This window comes from Argiope bruennichi, chromosome 10 (assembly GCF_947563725.1).
Source record: "Argiope bruennichi chromosome 10, qqArgBrue1.1, whole genome shotgun sequence".
In the NCBI taxonomy this organism is placed as follows: domain Eukaryota; kingdom Metazoa; phylum Arthropoda; class Arachnida; order Araneae; family Araneidae; genus Argiope; species Argiope bruennichi.
In genome coordinates this window covers 94274348-94287364 of record NC_079160.1, presented here as the reverse complement: position 1 = coordinate 94287364, position 13017 = coordinate 94274348, and positions in this window count along the sequence as shown.

Below are 13017 nucleotides of genomic sequence, written 5' to 3'. Positions count from 1 at the left end.
AGAATAAGTTTTAGTTACTTCATATTAGCAATAAAAATTGTTTTTGTAATTTCTTTATTACACTCTGTTAAACCTTAATCTTTAGAAGTTAGGTTGAAAATAAACAAATGTTTCAAAAAATAGGTATTTTTTAACGATGAATCAGTTGAATACATTGAACTCTCTTTTTTCATATTTTTAAGAATAAATGATTTTTAAAAAAGTAATCATGTTGTTGCCAAAACATTCATCTATTAATTATTACATATATAAAATAAAATTTCTGTTTTTATTTTTCTTCTCTGAAATTCTTAATTTAAAAAAAAAATGTAAGAAGGAATTACTTACAGAATTAAAGTAATATAATTCGATATTAACAAACCGTTGATATTGTTTCAAAGTCAGCGAAGAAAACTTCTAAGATGCCGTCATAGCAAATTTGTTAAAATATCTTATTTATGATTGAAATTAATACTTTTATAAGATTAAAATTCAAATTTGATACAAATATGGCGAGAAAAGAAATAAAATATCCCAAACTATCATTCAATGGTGTAGCAAGAGGAGCATTTAGGGTATAAAGGCATCTGACCCTATTAAGATAAAACGTTTATGCGTGAATGCCATTTTTAAATCGAATATGATACGGCGAAGAAACGAAAAAACGATATAGTGCTCCGAGCGCCGCTTACCGACGCCACGCCATTGCTGACATTGCTTTAATATATAAACTTACCATTTCTGTCATATAAGAATGAAACGAGTTCCATGAAAGCGTGAGTTGTTTCATTAAGTATATATAACAATTTTATCATGAATTATAGATTTTAATTAGGTGATATATCATGATGCTAGAATCTGGTTATGGATCAAATCGGTAAGAATTTTTTTCAATAATTGAATTGAATAGAAAAGGCAAATCTCCACAAAGGGGAACATTCAATGAGTCTATTTTTTAAGTATTCGGTTAATATGAAAATCTCTCTTTTTCGAGATTAGTTCAAAGAAGTCTCTACTTTGTGCAATTTTAAATTATTTATGTCAAAAGTTCTGTTGCCTTAATCTTTTGTATATGATTATTTATTAAGTGTCATTATATACTTGCATTTAAAAAAAATGTCTTTTGTTTATTTTCGGTTTTATGCTGATATTTTCATTTTTTTCCACTTTCTCATAATCGTTGGCGATGCTCACAAGTTGAGAAATTCTGATAATGCCTGGTGTCTAGTTGGCTCAACAAACATTATTCTGTTACAAGCATCACGTAGATCTACCTTATTCTAAAAAAATCATGAAACAGATATTGCTATGCTTGTATTTAAAGCTCATCCAGAAAATAAGTTTCCTACGATCCATAAAAAGAAGCAAAATAAAATAATCTAAGAAAAGTTTATTAGGAAAATACAGCAATATTTCATCTATTTCTCAGCATAGTAACCACCGGAATTGCAACATTCGTTATATTGTGGAATATGATTTTGTAATCGAGCGTCATAGGAGTCTGCTTTCAGAGAATAGAGCTAATGTGTCACAGTTGTTTATGGTATGGATAGGAATGCTTGGATAGGAAAGGATATGGATAGGAAAGTGCAAAAATAGAAGGAAGTTCCTGGGAGAAAGGTAAGTACTCTAGAGTGGACGATTTTGCAGCAGATTCTGTTTGTGGAATCAACCGTATGGAGGCCAGCATTGTATAGAATATACCATTTGCACTGAACATTACAGTTTCTTGTTTTGAATTGACGATGGATTTCACTTGTTGCTACATTCTGTATTTTAAACATTATCGCGAATCTAACTTTCGTGGGAGAAATGAGAATTGACATTTGCGCCTACTATAGTGAATGTAAATGTAAACAACCGAGAAGTCACAGTATCCACATAATATATGGAACACCCACAATCTATCCAGCTTGTGTGTTCGCATTTAATGTCTTTTGAAATAAAATTGAATTGACGATGGATTTCAACTGCCGCTATCTTCTGTGCACTTTAATACCTTATCGCGGACCTAGCCTCGAAATCAGTGGGAAAGGCAGTGAAAGTCGACATCCACATATGAACCACGACATCCACACTACAATGAATGTAAATGTAAGAGATGGAAAGTTAGCAACTGCCACATATGATAAACACACTCACAATCTATCCAGCCTTTACATTCTCTTTTTATACATGTTGCAGCGCCCTCTTTTAACGATATAGAAAACTTATTTTCTGGATGATTCTTGTATTACGATTGTCGTAGGAATTTTTTCAAATAAAGCAATTATAAATTTTATTAATAATTTGACTGCATTTTTTTTATTTACAACAATCTTAGAATTTTGTTTTTTATATCATTTTTCATGAACAATGCTTAGAGAAAGACACTTGTGGAAATATACCTTTTGGTAATGAAATAAAACGAATATGCAATTTTTCATCCATTCTCTTCCATAAATATTTCCAGTATTAAATTTGTAAAAATGCACAAGCATATTGGGTGTCCTTAAGAAGTTTAAGACAGATTTAAGGGTGAATTTGTGGCACACTTTTTCTCATCTTCATTAAAAAAAAACATACTTAAAATTAATGATAATCTACAGATCTTGTTATACTATTTTTTAAAAATTAGATCTGAAATTGAAATATCTTTAAAAGTAACTCAGCTCATTAAATAAGTATTAGTTAATTGCTTTATGGAATGAATTAATACAATTAACAGATACAACTTCAAATGTATTTCAATTACAAATACTTTATCTTTTTCTTCTGTCTTTTTGATCACATATTTCAACATTTGCCTTCTAATAAAATATGAATTTTAATCAAAACGCAATGTCGTATAATATTTATTTACTTATTATTCTCAAATGTAGAAAGAAGATATTAACATTAAATATTTTTCCAATGCAATAGTTCAATATTAAGACAACTGAAAGCAATAAATAATAAAAATAAGCCGTTGAAGAATTTAAATTTCAATTAATCTTTTTCTCTCATTCTTCTGCAAATTTTAATATTAAATTTTACTTCTTAAAGAAACCTATGATAGCAGCTAATCCCTGTTATATTAATAAATAATGAGATTTTTCAAAAAAAAATCGTAATATTAATATTTTTTTTTCATATTTTAGATTTTGACTTCAGAAATTAATTTATACGCATGCATGAAATATTTTGTGACTAATATGTTGTAGAATAAAGTTTCTTTCTATTTTGATGTAATTAGTTGGAAATCGTCATAGAATAGTTAAGCTGCAGAATTTGTAAAATCCGTGCCAAAGTCATGCACAAAAATTTTTTTCTCATTCTTCTGCAAATTTTAATATTAATTCTTATTTCTTAAAGAAACCTATGATAATATCTTATCCATAATGTATTAATAAGAAATGATATTTTTTCAAAAAAATTGTAATATTGATTATTCTTGTCATATTTAGATTTTTCCCTCAGAAATTACTTTATATGCTTGCATGAAATGTTTAGAGACTCATATCTTGTAGAATAAAGAGAAAGTTTGTTTCCATTTTTATATAATTAGGTGGGAAACATCATAGGATAACTAAACTGAAGAATTTGGGAAATACTTATTAAAGTTATGCCCCAAAATTCTTTCACAAAATCTCCAAGTTATTCTAAATAATTTTATATATTTCCAAAATGCATGGCTAAGCACCTAATAGTCTTATGTACTATCTAATGAAATACCACATCCTAGTTTGGCAATTTTTTGTTATAATTCAGCATAGAGTTCATAGAATGATTGGACTGTTGGCAGATTCCATGCAACATTTATATTGCATTTATTAGTCAGTTCATTAGTTTAGAAATATGATAATCCGATGCACGTACAACGCATGGATTCAGCTGTGCGACTGAGCAGATGTTTTAATTGCAGAGTTAGCAAACTAGCATTGTTTCATAATGTTTATCTCTTTCATTACACATACACTCCGCCATTAAATACTACCATTTATTGTTAAAAAAAATGCTTATTTAAAAGCATCAGTAGTCGAGTGTTTTTAATCTTATACCAAAGTTTCAAAAAATATTGTTTTATATTTTTTTTTCACCACTCTGCAGTATCGTATTGTGCAATGATACATTTGTATTGCTTGGGATCAAGTTGCCGGACTGTGGCAATAATTTTATTTTTAGAATTAGTTGTGATTTGTGGAACAATTTTTTGTGAAAATGTGAAAGAATTTTGATTGAAGGTTTGAAAACACTCTTTCATAGACGAGGAATTTCAAAAATTTAAGTACGATTGTAAGGTTTACTATATCGGTAGTCAAATGGAAAATTTAATTGTATGAAAAAATATCAGATGCCCATAGCATTTGCCAATAAGAGATACAGTATGTAGTTTTTCAGTAACAATGTAATTATCAAAATAAGGGGGGGAAAATGTTTGATCAATTTAAAGGATGGAGACGTATACTGATTTAAAAAGTGAAAAGTTTTGAAAATTAATTTCAAGTTTATTTCATTAATACAATCAGATTCTCTGTCTTATATTGGACACTCTTGTAATTTATAGTGCCAACTTATCTCCAGAAAATAAATACTTAAAACGATTTTTGAACGATTTTGGCAATCTGTATATACTTATGTTGATAGAATTTACATTAGTAAATTATTTGTGACTAGATTTTTTTTTTTTTTCATACTTCACATTAGCAAACTCTAACGATTTTTTTATTTTATTTTCAGATAAAATTCATCAAATATTCTGTTTGAAATAACTGAGTGTAGCTTGAAATATACTGAATACAAAAGATACAACAGGGAACAAAAGATACATTTAAACCAAATAAGAAAAGATAGTTACTAATAACCATGCATAATAATTTTTTTAGAATGTTTAAATGTGGCCAAAATACTGCATAAAATTTTAGCTGAATTATTTTGAAAATAGAATAGTTACAGTAAAAACTTAATTGTACATTATTAAATTATTCGTAACTAGCATTTAATTTTCATGCTTAACCTTCGTATTAGTTAAGTCTTGTGACTTTCTTATTTTCAGACAAAAATTCACTACGTTTTGTGTTTGAAATATATTGAACCAGGAAATTTAACAGGAAACAAAAATATATATCAAAACATAATTAGAAAGGATTATTGTGTTTAAATAAGGTAGAAGCATTGCAGAGCAATTTATTGAATAAGATTCAAAATAAAATTGTTACAGAAAAACTTAAGGATAATAGTTGAAAGTTTGAAATTAATAATTTTGTAAGCTCATTATATCATTAAAATATGCCCTTACAATGAACCAACAATTGCTACTCGATAAGCATCAGCTCACAGAGAATTTGTGCAGATTCGCTTCTATGAACGATTCATTGATAAATTATTGAGAGAGAAAATTATATTTAAAGAATATTAAAATTAAATATTTCGCAGCAAACTTGTATCATAAAATGATTAAAATAAAATCTAAAATATATTTTATTGTTCCTCCAATTTAATTTGATCAATAAATAAATGATAAATTACCTTGCAGTCTCCTCCGTGTTTAACAATTCCAAGTCCAAGATTTATTTTCTCATGATAATGGCATAATCAATATTGGATAAACAATTCACTGTTTGCTATGCACTTATTATGAATTAGAATTTAATAATGCCGATTCTACAGTTAATTCATCCGCATTCTCGCTGATTAATTCAGATTACTACTTTTACCGAACACAAATGTGCTATGAAATTAACCTTTCATGCACTTATAATTCAATGCACCTTTTCTACGATTATAGTAATCATATATGTAAAATACTTTATCGCACACTTAGCCCAAAAAAAGAGATATAAGCTACATTTTTAAACTTTTGCGGTTTAAAAATAAAATTTAATATATTAAACACACGATTGAATTTTAGATGCTCTATTTGCTTTAAACATATACCATAAGTAATGACCAACAAATTTATCTTCTAATTTTTTCCATCCTTCAGAGATTACAGTCAAAATATATATTTCAAAATTTTATCACTTATTTTCAGATACAACTTTTACTGATAATATTTTAAAATCTAAAGTTGGACCAAAATATATTTTATGATTCATATGATTGTTATAGATGAAAGAAATGATTTAAGATTGCTGTTGAAAAGATTGATAAATGCAGAGCTCAATGTTGTTGAATTGTTTTATTGTTGCAATGCTCGTTGATGTTGAAGATGTGCAATTGTATGAATTAAAAATCTACTTACTTCAAATATCTAATAAATTTCTTGAAGTAATTCTTAGCGTCGATTAGAAAGCTTAGCGAGTATTTATATATGTTCAACTTTTTTTAATTATTCTATTTTCATACTGTATATATCTGCATTGTTTGTATAAAAATAAAATCCTTTCTTCTCTTTTTTGGTCTCATTTTTATTTTACAAATATTTACAGAAAATTTAAGAAGTCTTTTCTATATGTATAAAAGGAAAAAGATGTTTGAATTTACAGACATTCTAGCCATTATTTATTATGACTGAGACTGTTATCATGAAATTTGTATTGGACTACGTTGTCGAACACAACCTTGAAAATATATTAATTCATATGTAAGAGACGCTTTTTTGCTTTCTCGTATATTTAATATGGAGAAAGTACAATAATTGTCAAAAATTCGAACCCCAGATTTTGAAGATATTCCTGAGTTAGAAAAACAAATGTCTGAAAAATGTCCGTCTGCCTGTCTATGACAAAGATAATTCAAAAACGCTTTGAACTAAACGAATGAAATTCGATATATTATTATTATTATTATACCAAAGATTTATATCAAAATTTGAACAAAATCTTCTCAGAGGAAGTCTATCCGTCCGGTTGTTCGAATATGATTTAAAATGATAACGCCAAAACGAAGAGAACTAAATATATAAAATTTGATGCAAAAAATTAATATATAGACAGGCATCTATACAAACAGCTACACTATATATAGACAGACATTTATAGTATAGCTGGCGTCCTGACATAGGGGTAGCGCATCTTCCCCGTGAACTGGGCATACCGGGTTCGAATCCCGGTTCGGGCATGGCTGTTCTTCATCTGTTTTCTATTTGTGAGGTGTGTGAATGTGCCCCCCTGTAAAAAGGGGTTGTGCAAGTGAATGTGTGATTTTCATCTTCATATGCGCTAGAAGTCAGACTTCTGCCCTCGGTTGCTCAGGGGTCTCAGAAGCTACTGCACCCCCTTTCCGTGGTAACGCGGACACGTCATCATCATTTATAGTATAGACAGGTATCGAATTTTCAGCTAAATACAACAAGGGGTAGACCATCTGTCGATGTTTACTTTCAGAAATATATATACACGATAATTCAAAAACGCAGTGAGTTAAATATACGAAATTTGATAGGTGATTTTGCGACTACAAGTGTAATTTTGTCTCAAATTTTTAGTTTCAGTCGTTTGGGAAAAATGCGCCTAAAACACAAGTTCGATATTTGTGTTACTATTAATTATGTTACTATTACGATACTATTAATAACATGCCAGAGATTAATCGCCAAAAATTCGCCAACCATGGTTCGATAAATTCAGTAAAATTGCTGAATTCAAAGGAAAGGTAAATATTTCATAACTATTGCACATGAATGTCATGCAAGACATTCTCTGGGATAACATTTTTATTGAAGTGTATGTGAGAAAGTTCTTGTAGATCGGCACTCTCGCTGGTTTTCAAGTTCCAATGAACCATAAAAAAAAAAGAGATAAGAATAGACAAAAAATTATTTATTACCAAAAGCTTTGTACATGATTGGTTACTTTTTGATATTATTTTAAGATTTAGGGATTTGTCATATCTGTGGACTAAATTCCCGATTCCTGCTTTGAAGATGTTGCCATCAGAGATAAGAGTTAGTCCTTAACATTGCTTTGGAGCTACCCATTAATCTGGAGACATTGACCTTTGAAGCCTGGAGACATTGACCTTGTATCTTGATCTTTTCAATTCAGGGATGATAAGAAAATCTCTCGGCTTTAAATCACATTTTCGATGAGGGGAGAAAAGAATGCAAATCTTGCGGAATAGATCTTATTCTATGAATTGATCAAGTGGTTCAAAAGAAACGGAGGATGCTTGTATAGATATTTTGATTAAAAATTGAAATCAAAATTTGACATGGATCAACAATTGTAGCCACAAGATAGCAAACAGAATTTCATAGATTTAAATCATTGCGGTTATGATTTATTATATTTACATACATGCGAAAGTATATACCGATAGACGGTCAACCCTTTGACAAATCTGTTTCTAAATTTGATAAGAATCTGCATTTTAGAAACTAAATCTGTGCATCAATTTCATCTACCTAGCTTTATAGTTTATACTTAACCACTTCACCGGTACTCGACTAGCTAGATAGACAGATTTTCTGTGAATGGATTACGTTCAGACTTTCATAAAAATCTACAAGTTTAGTCTCAAGACCATATATTAAATGTCATCCATCTAACTTAAAGCATATCTGACGGACAGACAGATATAAGCCAAATGTGTTTTCCAAATTCAAGAAAGTCTGGAACATGAAAATTCATCAAAATCTCGAGTTCATCTTTTTTTTATGATAATTACACTACTTCCTCTTTACACTACATACATAAAAAAGTAAAGTTTTTTTTTAAAAAAAATCCTTTTTTCCATATTCTGACTTTGTAGAATTTGAAAAGCATATTCAGTGAGAATTGAGAAGCATGGATAACTAGGACGAAAAATATTCAGTGGTGTAGCGATGGAATTCAATATATGTGTGGAATAGGAGTTTGCACAAGTATGAATCTTAGAGGTTGCTTCGAAAATAACATATTAGTGCATTTATTTCCCTTTTAAAAAATTAACATAAAAGGCAACAAAACTACAATATTTGAGCCGTTTATTTTAAAAGTAGGGCAAGTCCATTTTTGAAAAAAATGGAGATAACGGTAGTATAGATAAAACTTCTTATGATCTTTTTTTATGCGTAAACAGTTTAAAGTAAAAAAAAAAAATCAGATTATAGTATTTTGGAGATGGAAGTTTTAACTCTTAACAATATTGAAAATCTGTTTATTTTAAGAGTGGTGCAAGTTCATCTTAGATTGAAATTATTTTTGACAGAATATATTACGGCAAAATTTAGTTCCGGTTGCTATTTGGTGAAGCAAATGTGGCCGTTTGATATCATGTTTGAAATCTAGGGTGTTTCCATCTATCGATCTTTGAGCATGAAAATCGGTGGTTGTACATAAAACCATACAACCACCGAAAAATAATAAAAAAGTACATCTTAATTTTCATAAATAATAAAAAGTGTATCTTAATTTTGTGTTTCGATAATAATAAGTTTGCTTCCAACATCGATCGTTCAGTCCAGTGACAATGGAATAAATATCATTAATCTTAAATTTTTGTTGCCAGGACATTCAATTTACCGAACGATCGTGATTTTGGAGTGGTAGAACTGGCAATCCGGAATCCAGTTTCTTGTTTATTCCCCAGGATTACTATAAAGTAATACGAAATGGTCGAAAATATAATAAATGTTTAATACATGAAATGAAATGTGGATATTTATTTTCAACCCAACTTCTGGAGAAAGCGGTTTTAAAAAGAAATAAAAATACCTATTGAGAAACCGCGAATTGTTTAATATAATTATAATATTACTAATAATATTATTATTATCGAATATAATATTATCGATATTATTATTATTATTATTATTGAAACACAAAATTAAGATATACTTTTTACTATTTATGAAACACTGTAGAACCACCGATTTTCATGCTCAAAGATCGATAGATGGAAACACCCTAGATTTCAGACATGATATCAAACGGCCACATTTGCTTCACCAAATAGCAACCGGAACTAAATTTTGTCGTAATATATTGGGCCAAAAATAATTTCAATCTAAGATGGACTTGCACCACTTTCAAAATAAACAGATTTTCAATATTGTTAAGAGTTAAAACTTTCATCTCCAAAATACTAGAATCTGATTTTTTTTTTTTAACTTTTAATTGTTTCGCATAAAAAAGATCATAACAAGTTTCATCTATACTACCATTAATTCAATTTTTTTTCAAAAATGGACTTGCCCCACTTTCAAAATAAACGACTCATGCATTTCTACTTCGATGCAGGCCTAATTAGACGCAAATCTAAATAGATCTAATTACATGCAGATCTAATAAGATGCAGGTCTGATTCAGGCCTAATCAGATGCAGACCTGATTCACATCTAACTAGATGCAATTCTATTTGGATTCGGATCTCATTAGATGCAGACCTGATTCAGATCTAACTAGATGCAATTCTATTGGAATTCGGATCTCATTAGATGCAGACCTGATTCATATCTGATTAGGTGAAGGCTAAATTAGATGCAGACCTGAGTCAGATCTAATTAAATGCAGATCTATTTAGTGAAGGGCCTAATTAGATGCGGATCTGATGCCGGTCTAATTAGATGCAGGTTTTATGAGGGCCTAATTAGATGCACACCTCATGAGGATCTATTTAGATATGGATCGAAGTAGATGCAGACTTGCTGCAGGACTAATTAGATGCAGGCCTAATTAGATTCAGATCTAAATAGATCTTGTTACATGCAGTTCTAATTAGATTCAGATCTAATAAGATGCAGGTCGGATTCGGGCCTAATCAGATGCATACCTGATTCAGATCTAACTAGATGCAATTCTATTTGGATACGGATCTCATTAGATGCAGACTTGATTCAGATCTGATTAGGTTAGGGCCAAATTAGATGCAGTTCTATTTAGATGCAGGCCTGATGCGAGTCTAATTAGATGCAGACCTGATTCAGATCTAATTAGATGCAGATCTATTTAGTGAAGGGCCTAATTACATGCGGATATGATGCCGGCCTAATTAGATGCATGTTTTATGAGGTCCTAATTAGATGCACACTTGATGCAGATCTATTTAGATATGAATCGAAGTAGATGCAGGCATCATACAGGCCTAATAAGATGCAGACTTGCTACAGGACTAATTAGATGCAGTTCTATTTAGATGCAGATCTAATTAGATGCATGTCTGACGCGGGCCTAATTAGATGCAGATCTGATTAGGTTAGGGCCAAATTAGATGCAGTTCTATTTAGATGCAGGCCTGATGCGGGTCTAATTAGATGCAGACCTGATTCAGATCTAATTAGATGCAGATCTATTTAGTGTAGGGCCTAATTAGATGCGGATATGATGCCGGCCTAATTAGATGCGGGTTTTATGAGGTCCTAATTAGATGCACACTCGATGCAGATCTATTTAGATATGAATCGATGCAGATCTATTTAGATATGAATCGAAGTAGATGCAGGCATCATACAGGCCTAATAAGATGCAGACTTGCTACAGGACTAATTAGATGCAGTTCTATTTAGATGCAGATCTAATTAGATGCATATCTGATGCGGGCCTAATTAGATGCAGACCTGATTAGATATGTATATAATTAGATGCAGTTCTATTTAGAACCGGATCTAATTTGATGCAGACATGATGCTAGCCTAATTAGTTGCAGATCTAATTTGATCTATTTACATTCAGTTCTAATCAGATGCAGGTCTGATGCGGGCCTAATTAGATGCAGACCGGGTTCAGATCTAATTAGAAGCCCACCTGATGCAGATCTATTTATATATGGATCTACTCAAATGCAGTTCTGAAAGAGGCTAATTATATGCAGATCTGATGCGGGGGCTTATTAGATGCACACCTCATGAGGATCTATTTAGATATGGATCGAAGTAGATGCAGACTTGCTGCAGGACTAATTAGATGCAGGCCTAATTAGATTCAGATCTAAATAGATCTTGTTACATGCAGTTCTAATTAGATTCAGATCTAATAAGATGCAGGTCGGATTCGGGCCTAATCAGATGCATACCTGATTCAGATCTAACTAGATGCAATTCTATTTGGATACGGATCTCATTAGATGCAGACTTGATTCAGATCTGATTAGGTTAGGGCCAAATTAGATGCAGTTCTATTTAGATGCAGGCCTGATGCGAGTCTAATTAGATGCAGACCTGATTCAGATCTAATTAGATGCAGACCTATTTAGTGAAGGGCCTAATTACATGCGGATATGATGCCGGCCTAATTAGATGCATGTTTTATGAGGTCCTAATTAGATGCACACTTGATGCAGATCTATTCAGATATGAATCGAAGTAGATGCAGGCATCATACAGGCCTAATAAGATGCAGACTTGCTACAGGACTAATTAGATGCAGTTCTATTTAGATGCAGATCTAATTAGATGCATGTCTGACGCGGGCCTAATTAGATGCAGATCTGATTAGGTTAGGGCCAAATTAGATGCAGTTCTATTTAGATGCAGGCCTGATGCGGGTCTAATTAGATGCAGACCTGATTCAGATCTAATTAGATGCAGATCTATTTAGTGTAGGGCCTAATTAGATGCGGATATGATGCCGGCCTAATTAGATGCGGGTTTTATGAGGTCCTAATTAGATGCACACTCGATGCAGATCTATTTAGATATGAATCGATGCAGATCTATTTAGATATGAATCGAAGTAGATGCAGGCATCATACAGGCCTAATAAGATGCAGACTTGCTACAGGACTAATTAGATGCAGTTCTATTTAGATGCAGATCTAATTAGATGCATATCTGATGCGGGCCTAATTAGATGCAGACCTGATTAGATATGTATATAATTAGATGCAGTTCTATTTAGAACCGGATCTAATTTGATGCAGACATGATGCTAGCCTAATTAGTTGCAGATCTAATTTGATCTATTTACATTCAGTTCTAATCAGATGCAGGTCTGATGCGGGCCTAATTAGATACAGACCTGATTCAGATCTAATTAGATGCGGTCCTAATTATATGCAGTTCTATTGAGATGCTGGTTTGATGCGGGCTTAATTAGATGCAGACCGGGTTCAGATCTAATTAGAAGCCCACCTGATGCAGATCTATTTATATATGGATCTACTCAAATGCAGTTCTGAAAGAGGCTAATTATATGCAGATCTGATGCGGGGGCTTATTAG